Below are 23670 nucleotides of genomic sequence, written 5' to 3' on the forward strand. Positions count from 1 at the left end.
ATCACTTTTTGGGAAACTACGTGATGTCACTGAGTATACAAAAGAAGTAAAAGAAAAATTGTGCAAAATTGATATAGATCTTAAAGCAAGTGCTTAGTAGCTGCAAATTGACCCTAGTTCAAGCTCTGCACATTTCAAGAAGATCAGTTTTTTGTCAGACTTGGGAGCTAAATTATTAAGAGAAGAAGCAAGGGCCCATTCAACACTAGTTGATATAAAAATATGATCCTTCTAGTCATGGGTGCTATGCAGAAACACATTGTATATTCAAAGACTCTGATCCATGATTGTATATTCAAAGACTCTGATCCATGATACAAAATTCTTTGTTGTGGATCACATGATTGAACTATCAGCAAGAGTGCAAATTGCAATTCATACATGCAAGGTCTTGCAAGAAAATTGGGATAAAACCTTGGCAATCAGCCTCAAGGTACACTTTAAATTCTTATCTCAATTTGGTGTCTCCATGTAAATATGTTAGAATAAGTCTTTGGCATTACTATCAAAAAGGGGGGGATGAGATATGGGAGAAAAGTTACAGAGGGAGATATGTTATTATAAGAGAAAAAAGTTACATGTACATAGAGGAACACATAGTATGGGGGAGAAATATGCTATGGTGAAGAACTACTTATATATATTTACAAAGATGAATTTTGAAAAATCTCAAAAAAATATTGAGCTAGTATCACATGGTGATGAATACAAGGTATTTAGTTTTGGGCTAATAAGTGTTTTTGTCACTAATGCCAAAGGAGGAGATTTTTGACATATTAGTCAAGTTTTTTATTAGTGGCACACACCTATTCAAATTCTATACAGCTACCAAGCTCATTGAATAATCTACAGTGTTTGCCATGTAATTTAGTAGCCATTGAGCTCTATAGTTGTTACTGAGTCTTTTGGACTAATCTCAGTGGTTACCAAGGAAATTTAGTTAGTGTGAAGTCCAGTAGTTCAAACCATGCATTTCAATGTATACCAAGTTTATCAATGGTTACTAAGTTCATATTTAATGTGATGCAAAGCCAACGGTTATAGAGCATTGTAGTATCTACCAAGTTTGTAGTTCATGTGATGCAAAGCCAATATTAACCAAGCTACTTCATGATAACCAAGTGATTCAGTGTTTGCTAAGTTGCACAATTTCTACCGAGTCAGTAGTGCAGACTAAGTTCAAGACTACTTGAAAGTGATAAGTATGGACCGAGCTTCTTTCTCTACCAAGAGCATGATGATGTCAAGCAGTGATAATGGATGTTGAGTATCAAAACCTCATCGAGTCAGTCTTCAAAACTCAAGTATCTTGATGTGGGCTGACTTTTTAATATTTTTGTTAACTTTTCTCATGGCTAACTTTGTAATTTTGTAATTTGGATTGGTATATATGTGTAATGTATTGTATCATATCGAACAAGTGTGTAAGAGCAAGAATGAGAATGCAAATGTGAGCATATGCATTTTAATGTGAATGTGGCTGCAAAAAGTTCAAGTTATGAATGTAGCAGACAAAGAATTATAAAGGCCATATCAGTATAAGGAGTAGCAAAGACATATGTATCACTGAAATGTTATCAATACACTAAGGAATCTCTATTAGCAAACTTAGTTGCAAATCAGAGATCTACCGCTTCATCCTAATAGGTGAACTAGTCAAAATCCTCTAACAAGGTAGACCTAACTATCTTTCATAAATCTCTTTATCGAGTCTACACTTCATTGTGTGTTTGTAAATACTCTCACAAGGTGGACCTAGTAGTCCTATTTCCTCCTAATAGGACAGATCATCAGAAGTGATCAATGTAAGCCATAACAGTCCAACTTTATGTTGCAGTACTAAATTTTGTGGGTATCCTCCTCACCCTAGTTTTACTTTATATTTGGAAGATTTCTAGGTCACCAAATCTTTGTGTTCAAGTGTTATGGATGCTTTCATGTTTTTAGTTTCTCATGCATGTAATTAAATCATATGTGATGAATTAAGTGCAAATTGATTTGTTGGATTAAGAATTGAAATTTTTGAAGTTTTAGAAGTTACTAATTCACCCCTCCCCTCTCAGTAACTTAGCATAGTCTTGAATATTTCCAACACCCTTTATCATACTTCTCCACTACATGCATATCCACTAAACATGTTGAACACTCACCATTAAAAAAGTTGATTATAGGTGGACCTTTGACCATGTTCTTTGAGAAAAGTTGATGAAGATAGCGAAAGATAGTATGACCATACCACTCATGCAATAATTTGATTTGTGAATGTGATTGAGTTAACAAGGCATGTGGAGGAGACTTAGGCACAAAGTCAAAGAAGGAATACAGCCTCTAGTCATGATTAGCTTTTCCCACTACAACCAATGAGACTTCACGCAATTACTAAATTTGGGAGGAACTCAACTTTGTTTCCATCTCCAAGGTACATGATTTGGTAAATTGATAAGAAATTAGAGATAAGGTTTGGAACATAGAGAAAATCTTTGAACTCCCCATTTTCCATCTCCACAACATGTCCTTTCCCTTCAAATTTAATTTTGATATCATCTCCTACAAAGATGTGTAGTAACTGTGACTGCTTCAATAAAGAAAAATCTCCTTTTAAAGAATCCATATGATATGAGGCACCTTTGTGAAGAATTCATTCCAATGAAGAACTTGAACTAGCCATGAGTGCTTACCCTTTTCCCTTTGAAGTGGTTAGAGTTGAATCCTTGGAAGCATTTGGCACTTGAATTTTGTTCTTATTGAGTAAGTTTTCTAACTCATCAATTCTTTTAGTCTTGCAATGTTGCTCATCATGATTTGGTTTCTTGCAATATGCACAAAAATGTTTGTCCTTCTTTTAACTATTTCGCTTCTTGTTGGAATATTTATTGCCTTACTAGGAGGAGGATTGTTGTGTCTTAGATTGTGATTTTCACTTCCACTACTTTTTCTTCCTATTTTGATTTGATTTGATCTCATCACTAGCCACTAATGCTTTGGTCTTTGATGATGCAAGAAGTCCCATATCTATAAACTTGGTTTATTCAGACATCAACATTTCTACAAATGCATCAAATGTAGGTTTTTGGATAGCACTTCCCATGGTTAACCTATGAGTGTTATAACTTGAAACAAAGGAAGCATACTCTAAAGGTAGCCTCTTCATGATATGATGAATCAACCTATCATCCTTCATGTGATTACCAAAATCTTTAATTAGTGCTCTAAACCCATTGGCTTTGTTGATATAATCTTGAATTGTGTCAAAATTCTTTGGATCCAAGAGAAGTAGGTCATCCTCATTCTAGTATCCCTTTTCCTCATCCACCTTACCATACAATGATATAATTTTGTCCCAAGTAGGTTTAGCTTCCTTGAAACTAGAAATGTGGAAGAATAGATATCTATGTACACAACTCTTGATAATTCTTAAAGCCTGTTGGTCTTTAATTTTCCAATTAGAGAGTGTTGTAGCATCGATGGGTTGGGAAATTATATTATCAATATAAAGATTTAGACCTTTTTCCATTAATCTACTCCATACAATATCTTTCCATGCAAAATAATTGTGTGAAGTTAGAAGTGGTCCTTTAGGTGGACCCATGACGTAGAAAAGTAAAAAAGCACAAACGAGAGACACAAGAACACAATACACACACACCACCCCCCCCTCCAAAAAAAAAAAAAAAAAGGCTTTTGGCATTTTATATGTAGTCTGTGTAGAATAGGCCTCTTGTCGAAATGTACAAAGTGGACTTCTAATTTTGTTGTTTACAACTGCCTTTTGAGGCTCAAATTTGTCACCAAGCATTGTAGCTTAGGTGTACAACAATTTTGAAAAGTAATCAAAGCAATACAATGCAGAAAAGGCCCTAAGTTTAAAAGTGATATTTTTGTCCACACAACCTTATAATCTAAATGTAGATTTGGAAAGTAGACAAAAAAAATGTAGTTTAAAAAAAATGCACATGTTTTCGAGTCTAGATGAGCCTGTACAAAGTGTTTCAAGTTGCAAAATATAGAATTAGATAGGTACAATTGCCAAAAAATGAAAATTTTGACAAATCCTTACACCAAAACTAGAGAAGAGCTACACCACTAAAAAGTTTGGGAAATTCTACCCAAATTTTTTTTAAAAAATATTTGCCCCTAATTTGGAGGAAAAAGCTGTTGGATTTTGATAAGATCGAGCTTGAGTACTTATAACAATGAAAATATACATCAAAAATAATTATTTCCCTTTTTTTGTTCCCTATCTATACATGTCATCTATAAGTTATTTTCAAATCTGAACATAAAAAGATGATTTATGTATACTTGTTTGATGGGAACTACACCATATTCTTTTATAGTTTAAATAAGACCTCAAAATAAATAAAAAAGAATAAATTATTACTCAAAAAAATAATAAAAATTATAGGCATAAAATTCATCAAAATTTTCACATTTCATCAGTTTACATCATCTTCAAATTCTAAACACAAATTTCATTTTTTCATCATTAACATTGAATTGTTGCATTCTGATATCCCATTTCTTTATAAAAGGTGGCACAAATTTGTGCTCTTACCCACATACTACTTTTTGGTGAGACAATTTCTTACTTTGGTTTGAATGCTATCATTTATTTTATTGGTGAGGAGGATTTGAAAATAAAATATAACAAGAAAACCTAGAGAAAGGTTTAGTTATATTGTGTATAAAAGGAGCACTAAGACGAAGCAAGACATCGATCATGTAGTATATTATTTATATACTTAAGGCTATAATGAAGGGATACTTGTGCAAAAGCTAGAAGAAGGATAAGTAAAGAAATGTGCCTACCAAGCCTGATCAAGCAAATAGTGCAAGTTTAGAAAAGTTAGTGTAGGCCAAGCAAAAAATTAGTTGAAGTCAAGTAGTAAGTTTAGTATGTGCAGAGTGAAGAAAGTTAGTATGTGCTGAGAAAGAGAAATCTAGTTGGTGTCAAGTGAAGAAAGTTAGTATGTGTTAAGCACTAGTAAAGACCTAGTGGCTATTGAGCAATCCAATGTTGGTCGAGGACTAGAATACAATATTTTCCAAGAAAATAGAGTACTATTGTTGAGCCACTAAAATTCATTATATAGAAGATTTAATAAATTAAAGATGAAAAAATTGATTTCTTGAATTTAGTGAAGCATGTGGAATATTACTATGATGACTTGGTGGCAAATAATTCAAGATAAACTATTTTGAGGTGAATTTGAAAGAAGATTATAGAGGAAGTTTCTAGAAGGGATAAAATGGAAAAGTAGGCAAATTCAATGAATCTTATCTAATCCTAGAATGGAAAATTGTGGTTAAGTGGTAGAAGACCTAAAATTTTCAATTTATAGAGATAGCAGGCCAAAAGAAATAGTTTTCATGTGCAAGAACCTAAGGAAAAGAAGAAGTCTAGGATGTTGCTTCATATGATGGTTAAATAATAGAGTTTGCAATTGGCATACAAAAAAAGAAGGATTAAGGTAATGAATGCTTGAAGGGTGAACAAACTATCAGAGATGAAGAGGATGAATGCCAAGTAGAATGGAGGACTAAATGTGAGATTGGTAATCTATAGGTGAGTTGTTATTGTTATCAGATCAATTCCTATTGTTACTCTCCAACAATTGTATCAATCTGGATAAATCCTTTGGATTAAGGTTGACCTAATGGTCATTAGTAAATCCTTTAATAGGGTGAAATTAAAATGGAATGTTCTAAAGCCCTCTAACAACAATAACTCATAATATATTGATTGAAATCCTTTAACCAAGTCACATTTAAGAGTGTGTATTGTAACCTTTAACAAGGAAGGCTCCTCACGGAGCTCACTTTAGAGTAGTGAAGATGGGTAGCATGTTATTGGTGGTTTTTCCAAAATTGGATTTTCCCAAAAAATCCTTGTGTCAAAATATTTTATTGATTTTGTGGTATTGCATGTTTACATTCTGCAAAGTTATTTTGACATAGGACAACAATATACATATGTTTAAGATATTGAATGGTCAATGCATGCATAAGAATAAGTTGTAGTATTGAAAAGTTTTATTTATACATTTGGACCTTGGCTAACTTATTCAACACCCTCCCCCCCTCTAATAAGTTATTCTAAAGTATTCTAACATAATTGTCATTACTGTGGAGCGTATGGATACATTCCAAATAAATGCATCAAGACACTATTTAGAGGACATTATAAGAAGTTGTTGAATGGAAAAATAGTATGTTTCAATTATCTAAAATTTGGAAATAATAGTAGAAACTATAGAACCAAATCAATAGCACGAAAAAATGGAAACGAAAAAGTTGAGGGAAAGAAAACATGGATAGAGATAGTGAAAGATGGAAGTAGTGGAGAAAGAAAATTTGAGATCACCCAATCCAATGGATCAAGTAATCACACCACATCTAACTAAATGAAGAAGGTATATAGGAACTATATATTAAATGATATATTTTACACCATATTGTAACATAGATGTTCTAAAAGTTATTATTTACATAAGTCAAGATGGATTAGGAATAGATTGATATAAAGGACAGTGAATGAGAATCATAAACTACATAGAGTACCAAGCATCAATGATCTAGTCTATATTGAATGAGCATTTTAGTATGGATTGAGTGATCAACTAAATTGATGTGTTGACAAAATGAATTAATGTTGGCTAAGTAAGGTAACCTAGACTGAGTAAGTATGAAGACCAAGCCAATGCATACACCAACCAAATATGAAGATATTTATTACTGACCTAAAATAGAAATTTGAAGTTATTCATCAAATTTGATCATATATTTCTATTCACCAAGAGATTTTAGAGCTCACAAGTTATATAAAGGTGATTAATGCAATTTTAGCGATGAAACAAGAAAATCATAGTGGAGCATTGGAAAAAGTGTTAAAATATATAAGTGATACTTTTGGTGCTGAGTAAATTTCTATTGAAGATATTGTAGAAGAGTTTTCTTTTTGAAAACACTAGATCAAATGGAATCCTCAAGAGAAATGTTGAAGGATACCAATGCTCAAATTATAAGGAATGACTAGTGTCCTCCACTAGATTTTAGGAATAATGTAATTGCTTAGAAAACTCAAGATGATATCGGCACGCTATCATCAATTTTGCTAAATTTTTTTATATTTCAAGATGTATTTCTACTGTATCATCTTAAAATGGAAGCACTTTCATGTTAAGAGAATTTAGCCCTCTAATTAAGTGGTTTGGGGTCATGCCAAGTGCCTTGAATGGGTCTTTTCATGGATCTGTATGTTTACCCCTATTTTTATTCTCTCTCTATTTCTAGCATATTTTTGACAAACTCCTTTGTGAAACTAAGGATTTTGGCCTCTAGGTCAAGGATGACCTTGTGGGTCAAGGTTGACCTCAAACATGACCTAAGTTAAGGATGACCTCGACCCTAACCTAGGGTAGGGTTGACCTTGTCCCTGACTCAAGGTCCAATTTTCAATTTCTAGGAGTTTTAGGATCTTAGGCTTCAAAAAGTTTCTTTTCCTACTTTCGGGTCAGCTATTTTGAGTTTCAAAATGGTAGACTAATTACATTTAATATAGGTCCATTCCTAGGGGTTAAGGTTAAATTGGATTTAATGCTTCTATGTTTTCCTTCTCTATGAGTTTGTGCCCTAGATCTCCATATAAGGAAGCCTTCTTCCCTCATTTTGAAACTCATGCATATCCACTAGCTACGAGTGAAGTTATTATCTATTTTCTATGAAATAGAAGCTACGTTTTATGAAGTACATTCATTATTCTATGAAATGAAGATCTACTAGCATTCAAGTATTCAAGTTTTCAAGCATCCAATTCATCAAGGAGATCCATTATTAGCCATTGAATGATTTAATATCTATGGAGCCCTCTTGTTGAAGATTTCCCTATCCATATTCATCGAATCCTTCTTCTATGTAAAGATACATTCAATATTGGTGTTGAAGATCTAATGATATTTATTTGGAACATCCTATGTACACTTAGAGCATCCATATATTGTGATGTGGAGCCTAATAAGACTTAGAGGTTTATTCGATGTCATTTTCTCCCCATATTATTTCTATGGGGAGTTGGGGTAATGCACCCAAGATGGGGTCAAGGGGAAATGCCCCTGTAGGGTCCTAGGGTGGCACCTTAGGTGTGCACCCTATCACAATAAAAGGTGGGATCAAGGAGGAACTCCCCTAAAGAGAAATATGACCTTATATTGTAAAAGCTATTGGTAGCTATATTTCCTATTGGATGACTTATTCTAGCCCTAATTTTTTAAGTGGTAAAAGCTTGTATAAAAAATCTTAGGGTTAGGGATTTCATCATGTAATGGTGATATTGTAGCTTCTTATGATGGCATAAAGCTATAAGAGATTGCAAATTGTAAGCACTAGATAATAATAATATTAAACTTGTTGTTAGTGGATGTAACCTAGGGATTGGGTGAGCCATGGTAAATCCTAGTGTCTTTTGTTCTATCTTATGTGATCTATTATTTTCTAATATTGGTTATATTTGCATGTAACTATTATTTATGTCTAAGTTTAATCCTAACATCATACTTAAGGATTAAAGGATATGAATCCTCGATAAGGATTTCTATATAAGCAAGGTGAATAATTCCATTTACTTTTTTTTATGCATATTACAATTTCAATTATATTTTTCAAGGTTGATTTCAAACTATAGTTTGACTGATGCAAACCCCCCATCCAAAAAACATACCATTTTTCTTGTAGATATAGGTGTGGAACAATGAATTGAAGAGAAGATTTGGATACCCTTTTTGTTAAACTTGTGAGATCCATGAATAGAAATTTCATTAGAGTAGTGCAGGTCAAGGTCAACTTTTCAAGGTACAATTATGCCCTAGGCTAAGATTGTGCCCTACCAATAGGTTCTCGGTTAACCTCCCTTCAAAAAAACCAAAATATTTACGTGTTTTATCCATCTCAACATTTCCTATCTTAAAGAGGTTACAAAATTTTGTGAAACTATACACAAACATTAGAAATCAACATTTTCAAGATACAAGGTTAGTATTTGTGTTTTATCTATTGGAGGATTTAAGCACATGCTCCCCTCAAAATAGAAAGAAGACCAATTGAACCACTTTTCACCCTTTTCTCCATCATTTGATCCATTTCTAAATTGAACACCTTCTTCTACTTAATCAATTTGGATCATTCCTTTTGGAAATTAGGGTTAAGAAGGGAAACTTTATTTTCTTTCTGTTAATTTTGGTGAACCCATGATAGAAAACACTTTCTTTTTTGTGTTATATTTAAATATTGCATTAGATTCCCTTTCACATTATCTTGTGTGTTTACCATCATTATTCATTTTGGTGAACCCCGCACACTTAACCTCTTATCTTTTGTGGAATTAGATGGGCTATTGTCTTTTGTGGTGTTATATTTCTTTTCATTTCATTAGGTCTTTTCTTGCATTAAGATTGGATTTAGTCTTAAGTTCTTAAATTCAATTTTTTTTTTTGCAAAATATCTTTCAAAATACAAAAATATTATTGTTTTATGCTTTCTTAGTTTAGTTTATTTGCCTTGTACTAGTTTATGAACTTTATTACTTCTAGTCCTACTTTTAATATTAGGGTTAGATACAGTCCTAGACTTATGGATACTTTTGAGCTCGAGCCTTCTTCTCCTTTCCTTAGGATTTTGGATGAAATTTTGATTCTTCCAAATTCTAATCCTCTTATGGAGAAAAATTCTTTAAGAGTTTCTTCTTAAAAAGTCTAAAAACTTTCAAATGAACTTGATAAAATGGGTAATTATCTTCTTCAATAAAAGCATAATCAAGATTCTATTCAAGATATAGAGGCTCTTAAGAAATTTCTTTGTGATAGTGAACAAGGTGTTAATCTCTTGCAACGTTTACTCACCTTGTAAATCCCAATGTTAAACCTTCAACTCAAGAAGCTCAAGATTTAGGGTTGACCCCACCTGTCACTAGTGTAGAAACTTTTTCTCTTCCTTTCCCTAGTGTTCCTACTTATACTCCTTCTTTGGTGATTGTGATGGTTCCCTCTATCCCTATCAGTTTTCCTCTTGTGTCCCTTCTTATATGACAACTTTCTTATCATAATGTTCCTTTTACTTATTCTAAGCTCTACCAACTATAGTTTCTAATGTTCCTCAAGTTGTGTCTTATATTTATGTAGCTTCGTACTCTTTACCTTGTGTTTCTAATGTTGTTAGTTCTCTTATTTCTTATCATGATCGAATAATTATTAGTTTGGCACAAACTATGTCATCATTACAAAAACTTACATCCTTGACTCAAAACAAGTTTAGTTATTGGGAAGTCCTTTGTCTCAGGATATTATTTGTACTCTCATTCCTTAGCAAGCTTATATGCCTTGTCTTGAGAATAATAATGGTAAGGGAGACCCTATTCATCATGTTAAAACATTTCAAATCCTTTTTAGTGATTATGCTCATGATCATAGGATTTTAGCAAAGTTATTTTCTTGAACTTTTTGTGACAATGCATTACAATGGTTTTGTTCTTTGACTACTTATTCTATTCAATCATTTCTTTAACTTGCTAATGCTTTTATTCAACAATTTCAAAACAGCATTGGCCCATAAGTGTCTTTGACTAATTTGATGCATTGTAAACAAAATCTAATTAAAATTTAACTAAATTTATTGGTAGATTCAAGCATTTTCATGCTTAGATTTCCTATCATGTTCCTAATATTGATATTCAATGTATGTTTATTTCAAATTTGCAAAATGATATTAGAGATAAGATTTTGTTTACTAAATTTACTTCTTATCAACAACTTTCTGTAGTACTTCATCATTCTCAATTACAAGTGAGTCGATTTGAAAGCACCACTCCAATGGGTCTTGTGCCTATTGATAAAAGTGATGTTGCTCCTAATCCAAATAAAGTTTAAAAACTCAAAAACTATGGAAAGATAAATACATAAGTAAATGTAGTTGCTAATCAAATTGTTATTGCATCTCACAATGCAACTTTTGCATTCACTACTTTTTAGTTGAATCGTATATTTAATCCTCTCTCTAAATCTTTACATTCTATTATGAATAGGTTGTTAGTTACTAATATAGTTACTTTACTTCCTATTCATCCTCTTTTACCTACTATAATTATAGCTAAATCTTTTGATCCGAAAGCATTTTGTCAATATCATCACTTGAATGGTCATGATATTGAGAAATATTATTCTTTAAAACATAAAGTTCAAAACTTAGTTGATTCTAATGCTTTATCTATTGATAATTTTGATGGTAGTGGGAATAAATTCATTACTCCTATTAAAAATTTGCAAATTTATATAAGTCCTTAACCTACACATGATACTAATACTATTGCCTAGCCATCTTCTATGGATATTTTTTTATTATTCGAAGATGAATGATCTTAATCATGTGGTTAATCAAGTAAAGCATGTCGTTCCATCTATATCTCCACATCAATCTCAACCTCTGCTTCAATCTGAAGTTTCATCTCCACCTCAATTGAAACCTTAGCCTAAAATGAGGCCTCAACCTAAACCTCAACAACGACCCAAGAAAAATTGACCTTGGGAACTTTTAATTACCTTTGATGATTTTGAGACTATTAAAGCTCCCAATGATCCCCTTTATATTTATGCTTAGATTGCTAAGATACCCACTCATGGTTGTCTTGTTGATCGTACCTCCTTAGTCAATATTATTACAAAGGAAAATATTTTTATGAAAAGTTAGCAATGTGATTTTTATGCTAAATCATATGTATGGATTCAAAGTTCTAATGGTTTTCTTTATTAATCATTCTATTCTATTGGCTTACTAGTTGAACTTTGTTGAAAGATTGTGAACACCACCTTTGTTGTTGTTCCTACTTTTGATCAATTTCAAGCTAAGCTTGGTTTACCATGGTTAAATGCCATGGATGTTGTTGCTTCACCTATTCATAAATGTCTTAAATTTTTTTATGATGATGAAGTAAAGATGGTTAACCATAGCTTATACCATACTTCTAGGCCCAGGGATTCTACTACCATTGACTTAGTTTTGCCTTCATTACCCAATTCATGTCCTACTCAACCTGATCATTTTTTATGTTCATACCAAATCTATAAGAAGCAGAAGATCGTAGAGTTAAGCTTACATCCTATGGATCTTAACCATTGCATTTTGCCTACAACCTCCATATCTTATTTATCTATGGCTTCTGCATCTATTAATCAAGCTCCTCCTATTTCTTGTTAGTCTTCTATTAATCCTATTAATCCTCCTATAGAACCTATGAAGGATTCAATATTTGTTCCTCCTAGTTCTCAATACATTTCAAGTAAGGAAAAACATAACTGATCTACTAAAAAATGTTGTAAGAAACATCATAGTCAAGCTAAAGATCATAACTCTATTCTTCAAAAATATTTATCTTCTTTGGATATGACTATGCATGATGTGTTAGAAGAAGTTTTTACTAATAATGATAATAAGTTGCATGGTTTTGATGATTCTATTTGTACCTTAGATCCTAGTTTGATTAACTTAGATAAGGAAGATTCTCTTCATGATACTGATGATGTTAATGATGAATATGAAACTATTGATATTGACATTGATTTACCTAAAATTATTTCCTCACAATAAATATTTACACCTAGTATTGAAAATTGTGATTCTCAAGAGGATCATTTTATGTCCTTTCTTACCACAATTATGACAAGTAGGTTTGGAATTCTTTCCTTTGTTACTCCTTTCTTCAACACTTTTGGATGATTCTGCTTCTTTGGTACTTGTGTATCCTAGCCTAGATGTATCATTGTTATATCTAGGGGATCTCATCAATTGTTCAAAGTACTTGATGGCTTCACTAGGTTTATTGAAACTTTCAACAAATTACTTTTCCCTTTCTAGGTCATTTCTCAATTGTTCATTTTGCAAATTTAGTGTTGTTATCTCAATGTCCTTGGCATTTAGTTCATGGTTGGTATTCATCGACTGACCCAAAGTTTATAAGTTCATGTTAGGAATCATGTTTACCTCTAATGATCTCTCTTCCAATCTACTACTCAAAACTCTTTTGTCATCTTCAATCATGGCTATGTCTTCTACTACTTTATTTCTCTATTCGATCACCTCACGTAGTAATATGGCTTTTGATTCTTATTCTATCTTGATATTTTTTATTTCTTTAGCTAGGTTCTATTCTTTTTCATTAGATCTACAATTTTTGCATCAAATTCATTGGAGTCTCCATTTTCTAATAGCTTAGTGGTGTCTATCTCTGTATATTGTATATCATTCTCCTCAATGGTAATTTCCTTCCTTCTCTTTAATGATTTCTTTATATCATCTCTTGCATTCCTCAAAGATGCAAAGTTTCTCTTTCAGAGAACTAGACTCTGATACCAATTATTGAATTTACAATAAGAAAAGTAAACTTTTTGGTGGGGGGTGTGAATCAGTGCTTCAAACTTTAACCCATAACATAATCACCATAGATCCATCTCTCCTATTCAACAAGTAAACTAAAATACCATTTAAAGCATGTACATGTAAAACAAGTAAGCATTCACACATATGACACAAGATATGATTACCCAAAAACCCTCCAATGAGAAGGTAAAACTAGGGCAGGGATGACACCCACAGATCTTCACTACTACAATAATAAAGTCTATCCAACTAAGGTTACAATGTTTGATCATGAATCATGATCTACCCTATGAAAGGTCTACTTTGTTAAAGGCTTATATAGACTATTAGGTCTTACCCTGTTAAAGAATTTCAACACCTTGTTGAAAGTGTGCCTTGTTAAAGTACTTCAACTCACAATTAAGTAATCACCTTGTTAGAGGATTCCAATATACCCTATTAGGACTACTTTGTTAAGAGATTTAACTATTTCACTTATTAGTATATCTAAACATTGATCCTATGATTAGCACTCTTATGCTTGATGAAAGATCACCTATATGTTGCTATGTACTTGATCCTTCATAATTAGATGTCTCTCTACTGTTCACAATTTCCTTCCTCTATTCTCCTTTAACTGATTCTTGAATACGATTTAGATCATAATACCTTGGTCTCCATGAATGTTCTAGTTTGTGCATGCAAAAACTCCTTGATCATTCATTCATTGCCTTTTCATACTCTCTTAAAATTTAGGGTTTGTCTTCTTTAAGGTGACTTAGGGTTAGGTATGAATCAATGACCATGATTCAACCACTTTTTCACTTAAACCTTCCTTTTACCTAATTGGGTGCATGTAATGCATAGGGATTCTAACTTAAGATTCATCCTTACCACCAAAATATCATAATTCAATTTGTAAGTTGGCTCAAAAAGTGTTTACATAGTAGTTTGTGCCAAGCCAAACAATTATGAGAAAATTGTGTTACTCAGCATCTGAAGTCCCTGATTCTTGGCACATATTCATTTCAATAATATCACTTGACATCTAAATGAATTGGCATGCACTATTTTCTCAACTCTTAAATCACCCAACACATATTGTCTACTTGGTACTTGAGTAACTTGGCACATGAGTGGCTCGGCACTCACTATTGACTCGGCATGCTCTAACTTATACATGTTGTTCTTGACAAATGTTACTTGTTCAACATGAGATAAGTAAATTAATTAAGTGTATAGACATTCACTTGCAAAACCAATCTGAGATCAACAAGATTATGGTGTGACTTTTGCACCAATAGAAATATTGGAAGGAGCAAGAACATTGTTGTTGATGATACCTACTAGAAAATTAAACTATACCAAATGGATGTCAAATATGCATTTCTAAATGGAATACTTGGAAAGGAAGTATATATTGAAAAACTTGAAGGATTCATTGAACCTAGTCAAAGGAACATGCTTTGTAATCTAAAAAAGGAATTATATGGATTGAAACAAGAACCAAGAGCATGGTATGAAAGGTTACATTCCTATTTGATAATAATTAGATTTTCTAAAACAAGTGAGAACAATAGTCTAGATTTTAAATGTGCAAATGATGAGATTATTTTGATTGCTAAAATATTTGTAGATTATGTAATATTTAGAGGAAATTGCATGTTAGGTAAGACATTTTCAAATCAAATGTGTACAGAATTTTAGATTTCAATGTTTGGTCAATCAAAATTTTCAATTGGATTGAACGTTCATCAAACAAGTAAAGGTTTATGCATGGCTCAATCTAAGTATGTGAAAGAAATCTTGAAGAAATATGGGATGGATGAGTCTAAGCTAGTCAGTAAAGTACTAGAGAGGTTAAATGAGACACAATACAGATACATGATTAGTAAAATAAAATATTTTATACATTACATTAAAGATATTGCATATGTTGTTGGTATAGTTGGAATTTTTTCTTCTAATCCAAAGGAGATACACTCAACTATTGTGAAAAGGATATTTAACTATCTAAAATGAACTTAATTTTTTTTCCTATGGTATAAACAAGATGATGACTTTAATCTTAAATTCCATGCAAATTTTGATCATAGAAACATCACGAGTAGTGGACATTTGTTTTTAGGAGAAAGATTGATAAAGTGGACAAGAAAGAAACAAAGTTATATTTCACAATCTACTACTAAAGATAAATATGTTGCTTCTTAAATAAATTGTTCTAATATTATATGGATTAAGAAATTGTTAGAAGCTATATAAGAAGAGGTAACCATGTGTGTTACTATTTTTTGTGATAACCCTAATTTAGTAAATATTTCAGAAAAATGGGGGATGTTTCAAAACTAAGAACATATTGATGAAGTGTCATTATTTGAGGGAAAAAGTACAAGAGAAACAAGTAAGGCCTGAAAATGTAAACTATAAAGAGAAAATTGTAGACATTTACTAAGATATTTTCTAAAGATGTTTTTTAGTATCTAATAGGTAAAATAGAGGTCCTATCCCTATCCAAAATTCACCAAGTGAAGATGTTGTTGATCTCATATTTTTTTTGACAAGTGAGTGTCAACACACTTAAGCCATTTACTAAGTTCATGCCAAACTAGAAAAATCTGCTCTAGGTACCTCTAACTCTATAGGTGTGCATATTTGGCACTCAATCTAGTTAGGATGCTTACTATACAAATCAGATTAGGGTTTTATTTTTTTTAGGAGCAACTAAGAGTGTTCACTATACATGGGCTCTTATTAGCATTTTTCTATTAAGTGAAACTTTGTTAATACATGTCAACCACAACATGTAAATATTAGACCCCACTGAGTTGCAATGAGTGTTGAGTCACTTAGGTGTTGAGCAGATAGACCATATTGAGTGATTCAAGAGTCGAATAAATAGTGGATGCTGAGTAATGCAGGTATTGAGTCATAGTATACAGAACAATGTGTGTCAAGCATCAAATACTTCATATGCCAAGTGATATAGTTTTGGCATATTTTTTTGTAATGGCACAAACAACTATGTACACCATTTTTGAGCTAACTTAAGATTATATTCGAATATTATGGAGATAAGGATAGATCTTCATTTGGATTTCCTATGTAGTTATATGCAACCAATCAGAAAAAGGAAAGGTTTTAGTGGAGAAATAGATGAATCTTAGCCATAGATTCATACCTAACCCTAAGCCACAAAAGTCTTCTTAAGGAGGATGAAGCCCTAAACTCTTTATGGGTGAGTGATCGAATTGAAGGATCAAACAAGATAGTTTACAGAGCATTCAAGGTGACTTAGAAGTGAGAGTGAATTGTAGAATTAGTTAGAGAAGAATAGAGGATAAATCAAAGAATACAACATTAACACATATGATCATGAAGAATCAATAAGATAATATTTAGAGCTGATATGTTATTAGGAAAGCAAGTGCCTATCATAGGATCTATACTAAGACATTTTAATAGGTAATTTTAGTTAAATCTATTAATAAAATAGTCCTAATAGGCTATATGAAATCCTTTAACAAGGTTCTTACTTAATTGTAAGTTGAAGTTCTCTAACTAGACACACTTCTAATAGGGTGTTGAAATCCTCTAACAAGGTAAGACCTAACATTCTTTGTAAGCCTTTAATAGGGTAGACCTTTTAGAGGGTAGATCAAGTATTTTTGTCAAATCATTGTAACCTTCATTGGATACACTTTATTACTATAGTAGTGAAGATTTGTGGGTGTCATCCCCACCCCAATTTTACCTTCTCACTTGGAGGGTTTTTGGGTAATCGTATCTAGTGTCATGTGTGTGAATGCTTACATGGTTATGTGATTTAAATGTATATGCTTTACATGTTATTTTAGTATATTAATGCATGTGATGAATGGATGGTGAAATTTTTTATGGGTCCAAGGTTAAACTATTGATTCACCCCCCATCGCCCTAGCTCTCAAAAGTTTACTCTTTCCCCTTGTAATTCCAAAAATTGATATCATAGCTTTGCTCTCTAAAAAAGAAGCTTTGTAGCTTTGAGGAAAGATCTTGAAATGGAAGTCTACAAGTTGTGAAAAACTATTGAGAACCAAGAGATTTAAATACATCTCATATTGCATAAGTTGAATGAGGCAATAGAGGTACTAAAGAAATACTTGAAGAGAAGGAAAGAGATTGCTATTATAGAGAATGATACACTATATAAAGAGATAGATACTAACAAGCTATTTGTATATGGTAACTCCAATGAATTTGATGATATAGTTGTAGATCTAATGGAAAGGAACAAAATCCAAGCCGAGGAAATTAGAAATCTCAAGCTAGAACAAGAATCACAAGCTATACTACTATGTGAGGTGACTAAACAAAAGAATAAAGTTATGGAAGACAGAGCCATGATTGGAGAAGGCAAAAGAATTCTGGCCAAAACATTGAAAGAGAAGTCAATCCAAGGTTTCTGACATGCAATTGCATACTCTAAGTCAAATGATGAATCCCAACTATGAACTGAATGTCAAGGACATTGACATAACTACATTGAAGTTGCAAAATGAACAATTTTAGAGTGGCCTAAAAAGAGAAAAGGAATTTTTTGAAAGTTTCAATAAGCCAAATGAAGCCATCAAATACTTTGAGCAATTACTAAGATCCCCTAGACCTAAAAGTGATACATCAAGATTGGGGTACACAAGCATTGATGAAGGAGAATAATCCAAAGTTGTAGAAGAAATGGAAATCAAAGGTAAGAACTCCAAACCTACTTGTTATAACTGTGGTAAGAAAAGACATATTGCTAATGTTTGCAGGAGCAAAAATAAAAATTAGAATGTCAAGCCTAAGAACATGACTTATTGTCATAAGTGTAACAAGAAAGGTCATCAAGCATATGAATGAAAAACTAGGACCATGCATAAACAAAGATTTGAAGGTTATTGCTACAACTGTTAGAAGTATGGACATAGAGCTTTTGAATGTAGATCCAAATCCATGTGGTCATTAAACAAGCCAACAAAGGTAAGAAACAATGAAAACTCCTACAATTGGGATTATAGTACACGTTATAGCTATCATTATTATCAAGAATATGGACATGTTCTTGAGAATTGCATTAGGACACACTTCAATGGTAACTACAAAAGGTGGTTGAGTCAAACTACATGTTTTAGTTGTTTGAAGATTGGTCACATCAGTGAAAATTGTCCTACTATGTCAAATACACCAAGTTATGAATTTGATAAAGGTAAAGGCAAGGCAGATGTTGAACATAGTAGAGATGAGATGAACAAGACATGGAAGAAGAAAGATGTTTGTAGAACTTCAAATGGAGAAGGGATCACTTCACCCAATGGGTTAGGTGATCACACCTCATCAAACTAGGCAAACAAGACCTATGTGGGACTTACATTTAAAGGTTATATCATACATTAGTTTTAAAAGGATATAGTATTGAAAATACTAAATTAGCATGAATAAAGATGCAAGTTATTATAAATTCAAGGTAAATCTTTAAGCTTTTCATGTTGTTGTCAAGTATGAAACTTTTCCTATGTATGTTGAGTATAATGTTAGTTGATGCCGAGCTACTAGACTATCTAGTAGATGCCAAACTTGTAGTAGTTGCTGAGTAATGGAAGCATCAATGGATGTCAAATGAACCTAAAAATGGTTATTGTTGAGCTTACATTTTTGTAAGAACTTAGCAGTCAATGCAAGTTTTTCGAAGGGTATATAATCAATTTGAGCTTTATTTTCATCATTTTAAAATTGAGAAAGAGAGAGAAGAGCTTGTAGTGACCTCAAATTTGTTGGAAGTTATTACAAAATATTTCTATAGAGATTCATCATTAGTTCCACAGATTTTCAAAGGTATTTATCAAAAGTTGAGCTATGTAGTTTTCAATTTTTACAGACCCTAGTTTGACAAGATGGCATCTAGTTCAAAAAATGTTGAAGGGAAGGAAGTTTTAAATGTTCAACTTATTATTAATGATGTAAATAAATCTATATTTAAGGCCATTCTTGACATTTCCTATAAAAAAGACCCTTTTAGCACATTGTCAATGATCCTGCCAAATTTGATAATGGTGCAAGATGTGAGGAGATGTTATAATTGCAAGATAGGAGGCATTAGTGACATGGAGATAAGAGGTGTGTATAAAAAATTGTGTGAAAATAGTGTTCTAAAGGGAGAATACAAATTTGTTGAGAAAAAGGGTTTGACACAAGCCCTACATTTTTTAGATGTATTTAAGACTGAGTGGATAAGAATTGTGCTAAGCTGAATTCATGATGGTTCCTTCTGGATGGAAGGAGGACGAATCAAAATAACCAAGAGAATAATTCATAGGGTTACTAGCTACCAAACCCTAGATTGGCCAAAGACACTCAGGAGTGATTCTAAGGAAGTGATTGAGAAGACTACTGGAGTAGTTTGGAACAAGAGAGGTATGACTATAGATACCATCATTGATCCATTGCTAAACTTTTTTGTAAGAGTAATCTTACAAAATTTTTATCAATCTAGTAGATTGAATAGTGTACCCTACATAGCTATGCATGTTGGTTATAAAATTGTAAAGAAAGATCATACATATGATCTAGCAAAGCTCTAGCTACAACAAATGATGGAGAAACTTGGACCTATAAGGAATACCAAGAGTGTATAGTATAGGTATGGTTCTATGCTTTTTTGTATATTCTTTTATGTACAGAATACATTTCACTTGTTTGGTACTCTAAGATGGAAGACAAATAGATCAATTGTAGTATAGATTAATGATTACAGTGAGCAATTAGGAGAAAAATTTGAAACTATAATGACTAGTTATTTTGTAGATTTTAAGAAGTCAATGAAGTAGAGACTCAAGATTCTAGTTTCCTTAATGGAGAAACATTATAATGATGTTTTTTTTCTTGTTGATGCTAACTACACATTTGTGCAAGCTGCCACACCAAGGGTAAGATGGTTGAGACCCTTAGGTTATGAGGTAAATGTAGATGAAACCTCAATAGCCATAACAACTCTACTTGTAGAGGAAGTAGTTAATACTACTAAAGTCTTTGGAAACTATGAGATGGTTAAATCAAAGATTTCCATGGAATTAAAGATTGCCTCCACACTCAAGAAAAAGGATATGCTAGTTTAGAAACTAACAGAAAAGTTTGGAGAAGGTGCAAAAGAAGAAGAGGAAGAAGAAGAAGAGGATGAAGGGGAAGAAGAAGCACAAGGACAAGAACCTCTAGCTCTAACTGAAGGCATGGGAGAAGATAAGGAAGAAGAGGAGACTATAGGTGTCAAGGGAGAAGAAGCCAAGGAATCACCTACCACTATCAAGTGAAAGAAGAGAAAGGAAAAGAAAGTTGTAAAACCTAGCCAAGACAAGCCTACTGCACTAAACACCAAAGCCAGAACACATACAACTACCCAAAAGGCCAAAGAAAAGACCAAGAAAATTGAGGAAGGTGGAGAATAGTAGAAAAGACAGAGAAGGAAGTATGTGGCACAACCATATTTTGATGAAGAGAAGACAAAATTAGATGATAATAGTTAATTCAAGATGGTAAGTCACAATCATCTCTATGATCTTGAGAACTTATGTGAAAATGTCAAGAGCAATGCTAATTTATCTGGGTTTAGACATTGATTTTGATAAACTGGGAAAAGAAGAGAAAACCAAGTGGAAGAGGCATTGTATGCCATGATGTGAATGTTTTAAAAAACTCCACTAAAATTTTCAACTCTATACCAAAAGGCCTACATGATATTGTTGAGCAAGAATGACATCATTGTCTGAATGTTGAAAGACAAATAAGGGAAACAACATTAGCACAAGTGATTCTAGAGTTGACAAAGGCATAGATTGCTAAGGTTGTTAAGAAATATGTAGTTAGGTTCACACCTAAATATAGAGCCTTTAGCATTCTCCAAAATAACATTGAGGATGTTGTGAAAAATTCAAGACAAATATGTAACTTATCTATGGATTGACCATTGTGAAGCAAGGAGAAGTTGATCCTTCAGAGGGTAAACATGATGATAAAGATAATGATAATGATGATGAAAAGGAAGATGATGATAAAATAAATATAGTTGGGGGAGAGACAAAAGAGCCAAATGATGACAAGACAATAACTGAGAAGCAACAAGATGAACAGAGTGTGTAGGAGACACAAGTGTTGAGTGTCAGTCCTCCCCATGATACAAACAAGACCACTGAAACCATAATTTCTTAGGATGTTTTTGATGCATCATCTTAGAACATCAATCCTTTAACTACAAAAGATTTGAAGAATATTTTAGATCAATCTATGTTGCAAGAAAAACTATGTGTAATCCTTTTTTGGTTAGCGTAGAAGAATTACAAAAGGTAGTGACTGAAGTTACAAGGTAGAAGTTGAATCCACAAGAACCACCTTCAATCATCCCTTGAGTTACCAATGTACAACTTTTAATTTAAAAAATAGTAGAAAAATCCACCAAGGTTGATACAAGTGTTAAAATTGATACAATGGAGAAGAAGGTAGAAGAGAAAGACACTACAATAGGTCAACAACAAGAAATATAATAGGAACAAGGTGTTAACCAAGTCATAGTGATATACTAGGGAAATGCTAAAGAGAGTGAGTATACACCAAAGGTGAAGGAAAAAATGACCATCCAAGCACTGGTAGCCCTACCAACATCTGTCGCTACTTCTACTCAAACTCTTCAAAGGTCGAGCACAAAAGCCATTCCATTGCAAATCTCAGTGCCAAGCCCCAACTCATTAAAGCTAGAAAAGGTAATCCATTATGGAGACATAAGTCTTGATGAAGAAATTTTTATTCCAAAGTATGACTATGATACTATGACATTGGGGCAAATAGGCATTTTACAACAAGCCTTAGAGAGGAAATAGAATCAAGAAATGATTAGGAGAGAACATAAGAAGAAGTAAGCACTCCAAGAAATTAAAGACATGCTTTTAGATTTTTTTAGCCTACCAACTCTTGAAGAAACCAAGCCACTCATAGAACAACTAACTAATATAGTGGAAAAGGTCACTAATGAAGACCTTGATACAAATGCAAAACTCTTAGAATGGTCTGAAAAGAAGTTTCAAGGAAAGGTGGACTAGAAAATATCTAGTCTGATAGAACTACAACAAGTTGCATTGGCAACAAAGGTTGAGGATGTGAAGAAGGTACTTGAGAATATATTCTCATTGTACACAAAACTATGCAATCCTACACTAGAGATAAAAATATCTACATCAGGTACAAGCCTCCCATCAAATCCAACTTAGAGAAAGAAGCATTTTAGAACATTTCTTTAGAAACATAGTCAATTAGCTATCTTAACAACAGATGAGGCTAATATTAGAGCCAAGCTAACAAGTATTGTGTCTACCCTCACCCCTCATATGAGATAATGCACAAGGAACTAGGCTATGCTAAGACTTTATTGAAGAAAGAATCCAATCTTTCTACTTTAGATGGTCTAGTACACCTTGCTACTGAGATTTCAATCCAAATTAAATCATTGGATGTTGCATGTGACAAGTAGGATATAGCTCTAAGGATAATAATGGGTGTCCACAAATCCTTTTTGGACAAACATACCATAGGTGTATAACCCATTTGACATAAGTATAAAAAAGGGGGAGAGATAGTAAAGGGGGAGATATAATAAAGAGGGAGATATAGATAAAGAGGGAGATAGAGAATATGACAATAGAAATTATAAGGGAGATAATTAAAAGAGGTGATATACAAAGGGGGAGCATAGTAGAAGAGTTTTATCATTGGGTTGATATACATTTTTGTAGACAAAGAAGCAAACATATATAGATATCATCTAAGAAAGATCATATAAGATGAAAGAGTATCAGATGCAGTGCATTGAAGCCAAAGGGAGAACATAGTTTGGATACTAATCAAACACATTAACTCAGGGGGAGTTATAAAATTTTGAGGTATACAAGTTAATGCAAAATTTGGAAATTTTGAATTTTTGTATATATGACAAGTCATGGATATATCTTATGGTCATGGGATTAAAGATGATCATGAGTGTTTTTGACACTCATGTCAAAGGAGGAGATTATTGATCTTAGATTGGTTTTGACAAGTGAGTGTCAAGACACTTAAGCCATTTACTCATTTCATGCCAAACTAGTAATACATTTCGAGCACAACATGCAAATATTAGACCATGCCAATTTGTAATAAGTGTTGAGTGACTCAAGTACCAAGTCTCTGAGGTGCCAAGAAGGTAGACCATGTTGAGTGATTCAAGAGCTGAGTAAA

Source organism: Cupressus sempervirens, chromosome 3 (genome assembly GCF_028749045.1).
Source record: "Cupressus sempervirens isolate cs-2001-9-10 chromosome 3, ASM2874904v1, whole genome shotgun sequence".
Taxonomy (NCBI): domain Eukaryota; kingdom Viridiplantae; phylum Streptophyta; class Pinopsida; order Cupressales; family Cupressaceae; genus Cupressus; species Cupressus sempervirens.